General features: G+C 33.7%; 1 protein-coding gene across 3 annotated transcripts in view; it reads right to left on the minus strand.

Annotated features, from left to right (window-relative positions):
- Positions 1-12221, minus strand: part of LOC135200995 (ankyrin repeat and IBR domain-containing protein 1-like) — a 228209-nt gene that overhangs the window by 92946 nt on the left and 123042 nt on the right. The gene's annotated exons all lie outside the window — the stretch shown is intronic.

The following is a 12221-nucleotide window of genomic DNA, read 5'->3' on the forward strand; positions in this document are numbered from 1 at the left end:
AAACTTGGTGTTTCTTGTGGCAAAATCATTGTTGTTTTCAGGTGTGTAGGATTATTTTTACAGTGATTTGAATGACATGGGGTAGAAAATGACTTTAGAACCTTGTTTTGTGTCGGTGACCACTATTTAACACACAACCACAAAGTTACCAGAAATTTTCTGGATTTGAAGATGATTTAAGTTATTGAATTAGCATAATTAAAAAATTTAGGACATTTTTTCCCCATTTAAGGCAATATGCATACGTATGTATTTTGAATGGGATTTTTCTCCAGAAAAAATGAAAGATCATACTGTCCCTGTTGTGCTGTCAGACTCAAAATAATTTAGGACTTTGTAGACTATCACCTGTTAAGGTATGTTAATTGTTTTAAGTAATTTTACTTCATTTATACCTATTATGCCGATTTCACTTTCAGATATCGTTAAAAATTGTATTTAATGGTTAATAAATCAAGAGAATGGAAAATTCAAGAATATGTCCTATTTGTCCAGAGCCACGTGTATCAAACTTGAGCACCATCTACCAGAAGGGTCCAGACAGTACCAATGAATCAAGCAGGCTGACAAAGCACAATTTAAGAGTGACTCCAGCAGTATATGTTCATGTCAAATGTAGAAAATTCTATACACTACTAAAATACCAAAGACATCACCCAGTGACTCAGAAGTTAGGAAAACTAGATCTTCATCTTGTGTGGTTTTCCCGTTACACAAAGGGAAAAACTAACTGGCTAAGATTATAGTGCTAAATGCAAAAAATAGAGAGGATGATAAATTAATTCAGAAAGTTATTCTAAATAGAAAAAATGACGACTGAGCTATCGAAGTGCATGGGCGACTTGCTCTTGTCAATGGAGTTGTGTGGCTGAAGGTCTGTTTATCACACAATGCAATTAAAATTTTCTGATTGGAGAAAGTAACCATTAAAATTACCACAAAAGAACGTGGACCACTTCCAAGTATGGACAGAAAGACAGTCTTTTCTTAGGAGAAAAGCTCTGCTCAATCAATTGGGTGGTAAAGGAGAAAAAAACTCTGGATGAGCTGAGAGTCCACAAATATAACAAAATTTCTGGACCCACTCGCAAGGAAGTAAAACCCGAGGCTCTTGGACTACCTTCAGATGCTGCGCATCAACATTTACCACAAGTGTACTATTAAATACGAGAAGACCAGAGACACCACACAATAAAATAAAAATACCAAACCTGAACAGGACTAAGTTGGTGACACAGACTCTCGGAAAATCTAACCTTTTTGCCTTTACCCATCCAAATACCCTGGCCAAGACCCTAATTAACATCCAACAAAAGCAAATCCCCAAAGACACAGGAGTATATGGAATCCCAAGCCTGGACTGTGACCAATCTTACATCTGTTTTACAGGAAAATCACTTCCACAGAGATTATTGCAACAAATGGTCAGTTAGGTATAGACAACAGAGCTCAGCTTTTTTAACCATATAAATAACCATAACCACAGAATAAACTGGAATTTGTTACATATAATTTATAGCAGCAGATGTCGTTACAAAAGCCAGATGACAGTAAATCTTGATTACACAAAGACAGGTAATGAACATCTCAAAGGGCACCTGGGATTCAGATATCATAGATAAAATCTTTCTTCAACCCATGCTTAAGAAGATTAAAGAGAAATTATCAACTGGGGTGACCTAGTAAAACTGCCGACCTGTGGCTGGATCTATGGGTATAAATACTGCCTTGTCTGTAACTTTTCTCATTCATTACCTACCTGATGAGAGACAGCAGTCTCTGAAATATAGTACTTACTTTCTATATTTGAGTGTTTTTATGAGCTCCTTTTATTAATATACACACACACACCACACACACATTCACACACACACACACACACACACACAATATATATATATATTATATATATATATATAGATATATATATATATATATATATATTATAATATATATAATACACACACATACACAGGCAGCCACTGGATTACATTGTTTTAGACTTAGAGCGATTGTCTCATGGTGCTGTTAACCACAATTTTCAGCGCTGTAATCCGGACTTAAAGTGCTAGTTATTCCCATTATAATTTTGATGATTTGGGTTGAGGCAATTTTTGGCTTACAGCACCCTGTCAGGTACAGAACCCCTGCCATAACCCGGGGAATGCCTGTATATAGATATATATATAGGTACTCCTCATTTAATGACATACTCATTTTATGACAACTCTGAGTTACGACAACAACATGGAGAAAAAAACCCATAAAATTAAAATAAAAACATTGCCAATGATGGCCAAGAGAAAAGCTATTCAGTGCCAATAATCTAGCCTATCCTAGGTTTTGAAAACCTTGAAATCAATGGCTAAAACAATAAATAAGGCTTTAATATACTTCGTACAGAAAAGCTATACAGCTGAACCTGGTCTGGGAACTCCACTGTTTGGCTTGATTCAGCCACCATTAGTTTGTTGCGCGGCCGAATGGGCAGTGTTGCCAAGTCAATCAGTCACCTAGAGCCAGTTTATCCCACGCAGAATGTGAAATGTCGCTATCATTCTGGAGATTTTCAAAAGAATGTTCCTATGTTTTTCTTTGGCATAATAGACCAAAAACACCTTGAAGGATACCCGCAGTAAACAAGTGATTCTTCCAGAAAACAGTAAATTTTGAAAAAAAAAAAAAAAAAATTTCATATCATGAATTTTTACAACAAATTTTCCCAACAAAAATTATTATTAATGAAAAAACGAAAGAAAATATAAATAGAGAGATGATGAGAGGACGAGAGAGAGAGCAGAGAGAGAGAGAGGAGAGATGAGAGAGAGAGGAGGAGAGGTGAGAGAGAGAGAGAGAGAGTTCTATGAAGTTTTCCATATATTTCATGCCTTAATGCGTAACTTCAACTACTCGATTCCCGCTGATTGGAAACACGCATTAAGGCAAGAAATACCAAAACTTCGTAGAACTACAGACACTTTGATTAGAAAACTAGACAGAAAATTAAACAACCTTATCAACGACAGTGATTGGACCAATAATGCTAGAAGTGATTGTGTGGTGAATTTATCGAGCAAACAAATAAGTGATAATGCAGTGCGCGCATTAGGCTTTGGGTTGTCTTTCTTCATTTGTAACAAACCCTCAGCTTTATCAATAGCGACATCTCTATATAAGTTTGAAAAATATTGTGACCTACCACAAAATCATTTAGACATTATCAAAGGCATGACATATAGTGCTACGCATGGCTACCATGAAAATAACTTCCCCGCTCGCTACAGAAAAAGTTTAAAAGAATTGAAGAATGATAATAGCTTACACATTACCAAGGCTGATAAATCCAATAGTTTAGTGGTTCTTGACAAAACTGACTACATATCACGCATGCATACTTTACTAGAGGATGAAATAACTTACAAAAAACTCGCAAAAAAACAAAAAATCCGTTGGACCAAGTACTAAAAAACTTTAATATCAATATCAAACAAATTCTTAAAGATAAAAAAGAACTTTTGTGTAAGTTAACTGTAAAGTGTCCCTCATTACCTTATTTATATGGCAATAGTCAAAACTCATAAGGAAAACAAACCTATGCGCCCAATTATTAGTATGTAGGATCAATTGCTTATAAACTATCTAAAATATATTACTAAATTCTTATCCCCGCTACTAGGAACTGTATCTAATTCACACATCCGGAATTCTCTTGATCTTGTGGAAAAATTAAATAACATTGTTACTAAACCCTAGCGATATTTTTTTTTTTTTTTGTTAGTTTTGATGTATGTTCTTTGTTTACAAAAGTCCCTATTGACTCTGTGCTAGAATATTTAAATAATGAACTTGTACTGCATGAATTGTCTATGTCCGTTAGTCACATAATTTCCTTAATTAAGTTATGTATTTGTGATTGCAGATTTATTTTTAATGGAGAATATTACCACAAATATTTGGTATGGCCATGGGTAACCCTTTATTCAACCTCTCCTTTCCAAAACTTATATAATTGGAATTTTTTTGAGAGACACCACCTCCCGAATATCACACTTATCCCCTTAAAAATGATACCAATCTGTCGATTGATATCTTAGTTAGTGCTTACCTTGGGTCGGTAATCGATTGTAAATGATTTACTGTCTAAATTGAAACTTTAACTTTAGTGCCATACCATAAAATTCACTGTTTCTGAAATTGAAAATAACAATGTCATCCCTTTCCTCCGGATTGTTAATTTAATAGATAGAAATCTTTCCAATGCAAATTCAGTATTGATAGAAAACCCAAAACAAATAATTTAACATATGTACATTTTTGTTTATTCTGGCCCACCATTCTTAATATTAAAATTTCAATTTTTTCTTCTATGTTCCTACTCGCTTTGCGTATCACAGTCCATAATATCTGGACCAAGAAATAGAATACATAAAAAAGATAGGAAACGATCTCTGCTACCCACCCACTCATTTAATTGATTTATGTTATCAAAAAGCTCACAAAAAGTTTTATAATGTTGCTATTAATGAAAAAGAAATGCCTAAAAATGTACTTAGCTTACTTTATTATCGTGGAATTGAAACCATAAAAATCAATATTTAAATCGTTTAATGTTAATGTAGTGTTCTCTTATAACAATACCATTAAAGATATGCTAATTAAGAATAATCCCTTAACAAATAACATCATCATTTACAAAATTTTAAAAAATTCCTTGTAAGGATTGCCCATCGTTTTACGTTGGTCAGTCAAGTAAAAATTGTAGGTGTTCGGATTAAGCAGCATATGTATTCAGTTAGAACAGCCCAGACTTCAAATGCACTGTTTATCCATCTGAGTGAAAAAATCTCATTGTATTAATTGGGGTGATACCGTCGGTAATTGCTAGATCTAATGATTGTTTCAAGAAATTTACTGGAATCGGCAATTATACAAATCACTAATAAAACAACCTAAATCTTAGTTCTGGGAATGTACCATTTGGACCATATAGTTTGTAAGATGTTTATGAAGGATCTCAAAATAAATGAACAACTAATAAATTAGTCCCACATGTATATAGTTATTATTAGTAGAAGAGGCTGCATCGCCCGTTGGTATCGGCTCTCTTTCTTAGGGGGATTCTGATAGGGAAGTTCTAATTGGTGTTTGTCTCGTGGTAGTGTTCCACACTCGCCCCTATATCATACCGACACTTCTTTTTAAGAGTGAGCGAGTCAGTCTTACTGACATTTCTTAATTTTGTTTTCTCTGGTAATTTTAGGATAATTTTACCTAGAAAGATGATATTAAGGATTACTTTCATAGGGCGACACGAGCCAATCACCCAGAAATAGATTTTTCCTTCGTCAAAATCCCTTTTCTCTCTCCTCTCTCTCGCTCGATATATATATATTTTTTATAACTTTTGTTTTTCATTAATAATAATTTTTGTTGAGAAAATTTGTGTAAAAATTCATGATATTAAATTGTATATGCTCCCGTGTTTTTTTCAAAATGTACTGTTTTCTGGAAGAATCACTTGTTTACTGCGGGCCTTCAAGGTGTGGCTAGCCTCTGGGGGCTCCTCCTTTCTGTAGAGTGAAAATTGCCCTTATGGCTAATCTGGTAGTGTCAGTTTGCATATTAAGCCTTCTTTTGACTATGTTGTTCTTTGTAAAATCAGTTTGCCTCAGTAAAAAGTCCGAACAGGATCGAAAGTACTTGGCTATCTCGCTTTTTAATTTTTTCTTTCGAGGCAAAAAACTTTACCTTTATACATAGCATCACGTTTTATATACTTCGTGATCAAGTTATTCTATTATATATATATATTATATACATATATACAGGCGGTGGTTCCGGGACGGGTTACGACCGGTCCGGCTTACGACGTTCCGAGGTTACGACGCTTTTTCTTAAATATTCATTAAAAAATCCGCCCTGGGTTACAACGCTTGGTCTGAGGTTACGACGCTGACGCTTCCAACGCTCCGAGTTAACGACGCTTTTAAAAAACACATACTATGATAAGAATCCTTTATAGTTTAGCACAGTATATTAATAAAAATAAGTTTTTGGTTAAATTACAACAAAAATTTTGAGGTTATGATGATTTTCGACACTTTTTATGTCGTATTTTTTTTATTTTTTTGGTGACGCCTCATATGCGGAACTAGTTTCGAGCGAATGATACCACTAGCTTGGGGGATGCGCAGTTTATAACAAGTCCAAAAAAAACGCGCAAATAATGAAAAAATCATTGCTTGTTTCAGTATACATAATTAACAAAACTAAGTTTCTGGTTAGATTACAACACAAATTCCAAGGTTACGACAGTTTTTTATGCTTTTTAACTATACCTCATACGCAGAACTAAGTTTCTGAGCAGAGGGCGCATAAATTAATTTACACTATTAAACTGTATGGTAACCACAGTCAAGGATAAGGAACGCATTCTCAAAACAGTATACATATCCTTTAATACAAAACAGCAAAATATCATTGAAACATTATTTCACTTAAAGAATCCATTTATACTCTACTTAGACTTGGATATAAAAACCATAGTTTCTCTCTCTTTGTATTTTCCAACAAAAATAATCACTAATTAGTGTATTTTGATGTTTATTTTCATGACTAAATACATTTTTATAATACAAATGATTTACTAATTTTCAAATATTAATTTTGATTAATACCGTATTAGTAAGTTTAATAAGTTGAAATAATATCACATAATAAAAATAATAATTCTCTCTCTCTCTCTCTCTCTCTCTCTCTCTCTCTCTCTCTCTCTCTCTCTCTCTCTCTCTCTCTCTCTCTCTCTACTACAAAGATGTATGTTTTTTTGTATGATAAATAAATGATTTACTATTTTCAAATATTAATATTAATTTATACAGCAATAATATCAATTCATTAAAGAAAATACCATAGTGAATTAGTAATATTTTAGCTTATATTTAAAAAAATTATGGAAGAATGAAGGAAATCCCAGTCTTCTTTCAGTAACTTTTTCTCGAGATCCAGGTACTAAAACTGTCAGATATATCAAGTTCTGTGACAGCCAGGAGGGGGAAGAGCTGCGAGGGGGAAGAGCTGCAGTGTTGCAATCAGGTGTTCATGAAATTTTCCTCTCTCTCTCTCTCTCTCTCTCTCCTCTCTCTCTCTCTCTCTCCATCTCTCTCTCTCTCTCTCTCTCTCTCTCTCATTTACTGAGACTCGAGATTTTTGTTTTATGTACTTGTACTATTTGTTTTTTAATACTTTCAAAATAATAATAATAATAATAATAATAATAATAATAATAATAATAATAATAATAATAACTGTAATTACAAAATTCATATGTGATAGTATTTTAAAGAAATACAATACGTACTAATCTATCCATGTCACTTTTAATTAAGGTTAACTCCTCTCTCTCTCTCTCCTCTCTCTCTCTCTCTCTCTCTCTCTCTCTCTCTCTCTCTCTCTCTTGCCACACAAGATAATAATGTGGTCATAGTGGTAACTCCTCCCTCCCTCCTTTCTCGGTCTTTCGCTGGAAGCGTTATAAGTATTTTTTGAGAGAACAGAGAGAGATAAACACACTCTCTCTCTCTCTCTCTTTTTATTTTACCGAGATGAAAGAATTTTTATGGTACTAGTATGTAAAATGTTTATTGATAATTTTATTATTATTATTATTATTATTTAATAATAATAATAATAATAATAATAATAATAATAATAATAATAATAAAACTTTAATTACAAAATTCATAATGGTCGTATTTTAAAGAGATGAAAATGACCTTTCCATTTCACTTGTAAGGATAATTCCTCTTTCTTACTGAGATGAGAGAATTTTTATGGTAGATGCACATGTTTATTATATTTTCAAATAATAATAATAATAATAATAGAAGTAGTAATAATATAAAAACTAATTTCAAAAGGAAATTCTTCCCTTTGTCTTTTTCTGTATCAATTTCCCTACCTCATAACTCCAGTGACACTGGGAGCTTAACAATGCCATACAATGATCAACGAATTTAATGGTTTTATGTAATTCTCTCTCTCTCTCTCTCTCTCTCTCTCTCTCTCTCTCTCTCTCTCTCTCTTGTATTTTAATGAAAATATACAGTAATTTGTGAATACACAGTGTTGCACATGAAAAAAGTAAATTAGTGATAATTTTAGAGATACGGCCCTAAGAAAAATTGCAAATTAGTGAAATTTTCCCTGTGGAGATGTTTTCAAGAATGTTGTTCCGGCTTACGACGATTTTCGGGTTACGACGCGTCTTAAGAACAGAACCCCCGTCGTAACCCGGGGACTGCCTGTATATATAATATATATATATATATATATATATATATAATATATATATATATATATATATATATATATATATATATATAGTATACTATAGTATATATATATATATACACATACAGTAACCTGAGCTTTTCGTATCTTGAAACGCATTTTACATGTAAATTTCCTAATTTGTTCCATATATATATATATATATAATATATATATATATATATATATATATATATATATATATATATATATATATACAGTGGACCCCCCGTATTCGCGTTCTCCAGATTCACGGACTCACACATTCGCAGATTTCTCTCGGGAACGTTTCCCTGCATTATTCGCAAAAGGAAAATTCATGCATTCGCAGTATATTTCTATGATAAATATCCACAAATTCCTGGTTTTTTTTGATGGATTTCATCATAAAATGCACTTTTTGTGATAAAACTATTAAAAAAACCATGTAGGAAAATGGGTTCCGAACATTCGCGGATTCTAACTATTCAGGGGGGGTCTGGTACGCATCCCCCGCGAATACGGGGGGACCACTGTATATATATAATAATATATATATATATATATATATATATATATATATAATAAATTACAATAGTGCCTCAGGATGCGAAATTAATCCGTTCCGAAGCGGCCTTTGTAACCTGATTTTTTCGTATCTCGAACTACGTTTTACACGTACATTGCCTAATTCGTTCCAAGCCCTACAAAAACACCCCAGTAAATTTTATAATAAAGCTAAATTGAACAATAAACAAAGAAATTCAACAATTCGCACCATTTAGTATCTAACCTAACCTTTACTGTACCTGTAAATAAAGTGTATTAGTATACAGGGTACAAGAAATACTGTACATACATGTATGTACATATGTAGTAAAATGTGGAACCTTACCTTTCGCGTGAGGCTATGTCCAAAAGTGGCAACAGAGGAGGAAGACAAATAGCAGAAAACATGAACACTAAACTTTAAGAAACACATTAACAAATGGCAGAACACATTAACACATGGGAGAAAACATTAACACTTAACTTTACAAAAAACTTAAAATTAAATTTCTTTATTTTGCCTTTTTCTGATTTTACATTGTTTCTTTTACTTTTTTACTTTACGTTTTATTTATTTATTTATTTACAAAATTTCAATCTCTTCACCACTTTCAACTTTGTTTTTTCATATCACTTGGACCTTCCTGTTTGCTTACTACTAAAGGCCTCTTTAAAAAATAACTATCCAAGGAAGATTGCTTCTGCCTGCTTTTGACAATGTTTCTGAAACGACTCAGGCAAATGTCACAGAACTGTGCAAGCATACGACCTGTGTAAGCCTTTTTGGGGTGTCTCTTTTCTACAAATGATTGCACTTTATGATAAGCAGCGAGAACATCCTTGATTTCTGCCACAGTCATAGGGTCCTCCTCCTCCTCGCTGCTGCTAGAGAACTCTTCTTCAATGATGTTATGTTGCATGGCCTCCAACTCCTTCAGGTCATCCATCATAAGCTCCTCTTGGTGCTCCTCGAGAAGGTCATTGTTGTCGTCCTCGTCGATGACCAGCCCCATGGACTTGCCGAGTGCAACGATCTCGTCAAGATCTGGTTGCAAAACAGTTTCAGGATCGTCAACTGTTTCTGAATCTGCATCAGCTTCGCCCATGTTGAATCCCTCAAAGTCTCGGGTGGATACGGCATCAGGCCAGAGTTTCCTCACACAAATTCAAGGTTCGCCTCGAAACCTCCTGCCAAGCTTGATCGATGAGTCGGATGCATATCACAATATTGAATTGCTCCTTCCAAAATTCACACAAGGTGAGGTTTGTGGTATCGGTGATGTCGAAACATCTCTTGAAAAGATGTTTTTTATACCTTTTCCTATAATAACACACTAAAAGGAATATTAATAAAAAATGGTCCCAGAGAAAGCAACAACATAATATATAAAATTCCATGTATGGTTTGTCCCTCATTTTATCTCGGACAGTCTAGCAAAGGCCTAGAAGTAAGGCTAAGCCAGCATAAATATTCTGTAAAAACTGGGCAAACATCTAATGCAATATTCATTCATTTAAGTGAAAACAACCACCGAATAAATTGGGTTGGTAGTTCAGTAATTGCAAGGTCAAGAGATGTCTTAGCACGAAATCTTTTAGAATCTTCTTTAATACAACTTACTTTTCATTGTAATTTCAATGTTAGCCGTGGCCTTTTAATTGCACCCATTGTTTATGCTTATTTGGGAAGGTTTCTCATCTTCCAGGTGTGTCGGATTCTAGGTACTAATCTCTTTATAATCCCTATCTGTCACTTATACGAATCTTCTTGTATTGTCTTTTGCCGCATTTATGTCAGTTTCTGCTCAGTAAAGGACGTTTAACGTCGAAAGGTCTTGCAGATCCTGCTTCGTTTATTTTTCCTTCGTGTCATATATCTTTATTTATATTATATATATATATATATATATATATATATATATATATATATATATATATATATATATATATATATATATATATTATATACACACACACCCAAAAATCAGAGATTTATGGTGTCAAAAGTGCCATACATCGTAGAGTTTCGGCTAATGGCGGTTTTCGCTTATCAGCACCCCGCCAAGAATGGAACCCCAACCCCCATAATCTGTATCATAAATATTACCAGAAATCATCATATTTAAGTATGCTAATTCCTCCTTCATGTGGACCACTGCTAGAAGATGCACGTCCACCTGCAGTTAAAAACAAAATGTTTTGTTACTTGCCCTTACAGCCTGTTAACGCACGCGATGTCACCCATACTCATACTCCCTATGCCATTTGTATTTGAATTATTAGTTGATTGAAATGTATGTAGACATACAAAATGCTTTAGCATTGTGGGATGCATATGACAGTTTTGGTGAGGCCGCATCCTTAGTCAATTCGGTTTGACAACCTTTGCTACAATAGTGGAGGCTAAGGGAACTACAATCAGACATATGAAAATTCTGACACTAAACGCTAATAAGCTACCAATGTACAATGACCCGTGGCAGAAACAACTGAATAACCAGCCCCGAGTGCTCTGATAGCAGGCAGAGCCTGTCAACTACACAAAACAACTGAAATGCTATAGAAATTTAGAAAAAAAGGTTGCTGTGCAAGTTAGAAACCTTAGCTATGCAATTACTTGGGGTAAGTTACTTATATGATGGATAAATTTCAAGAGAACAGCATGATACTCCAGGAAACAGACAAGGTACATGTATGATGAAAAGGGTATACTAATAGGAAGAGTAACAATATAAACAGCATGCAAAGAAAATCAGTGTATACAACTAAAATTATATTTGACAGTGAGGGACTATGTAAACCTGAAAAATTAATAATAATCTACACCAAACTTAAGATGTTAGATTACAATATACTACACCATGTTTTTAAGAGCACATATGACTTACAATGTAGTATATGAATATATCATAAAATGAACTGTATAAAGGATGATGCTTTAAAAGCAGACAGAATGGGTCTTAATGGTCTTCCACTATTATGAACTTTAAGACCCATTCTGTCTGCCTTTAAACCACCATCCTATGAACTGTATAAATGTGTATACAGTATTAAGAAAAGGATTTGATACACAAATTTCTCCTTTTGAAGAAAAGCAATGATCTGGGAGGGTCCTGCACATAGAAAATGGTTCCTTAACTGAAGAGTCCAAAGTCTTGACTTCCAAGTCTTGTATTTGCACCAGTAATTATACACAAAATGTTTATTTTAAAATGTGTATTCATCCACAGGGTAGTTTTAACATACACCTATATCAAAGTAGACTTTTCAAGTCATAAAGCAAATATAAATGTCTCCTTGTTTTTTTTTTCCTAAATGATAGTATACTCTTTATCCATAAACAGGGAAAAGGTGAAGTATGA

The sequence above is a fragment of the Macrobrachium nipponense genome, chromosome 27 (assembly GCF_015104395.2).
Source record: "Macrobrachium nipponense isolate FS-2020 chromosome 27, ASM1510439v2, whole genome shotgun sequence".
Lineage (NCBI taxonomy): Eukaryota > Metazoa > Arthropoda > Malacostraca > Decapoda > Palaemonidae > Macrobrachium > Macrobrachium nipponense.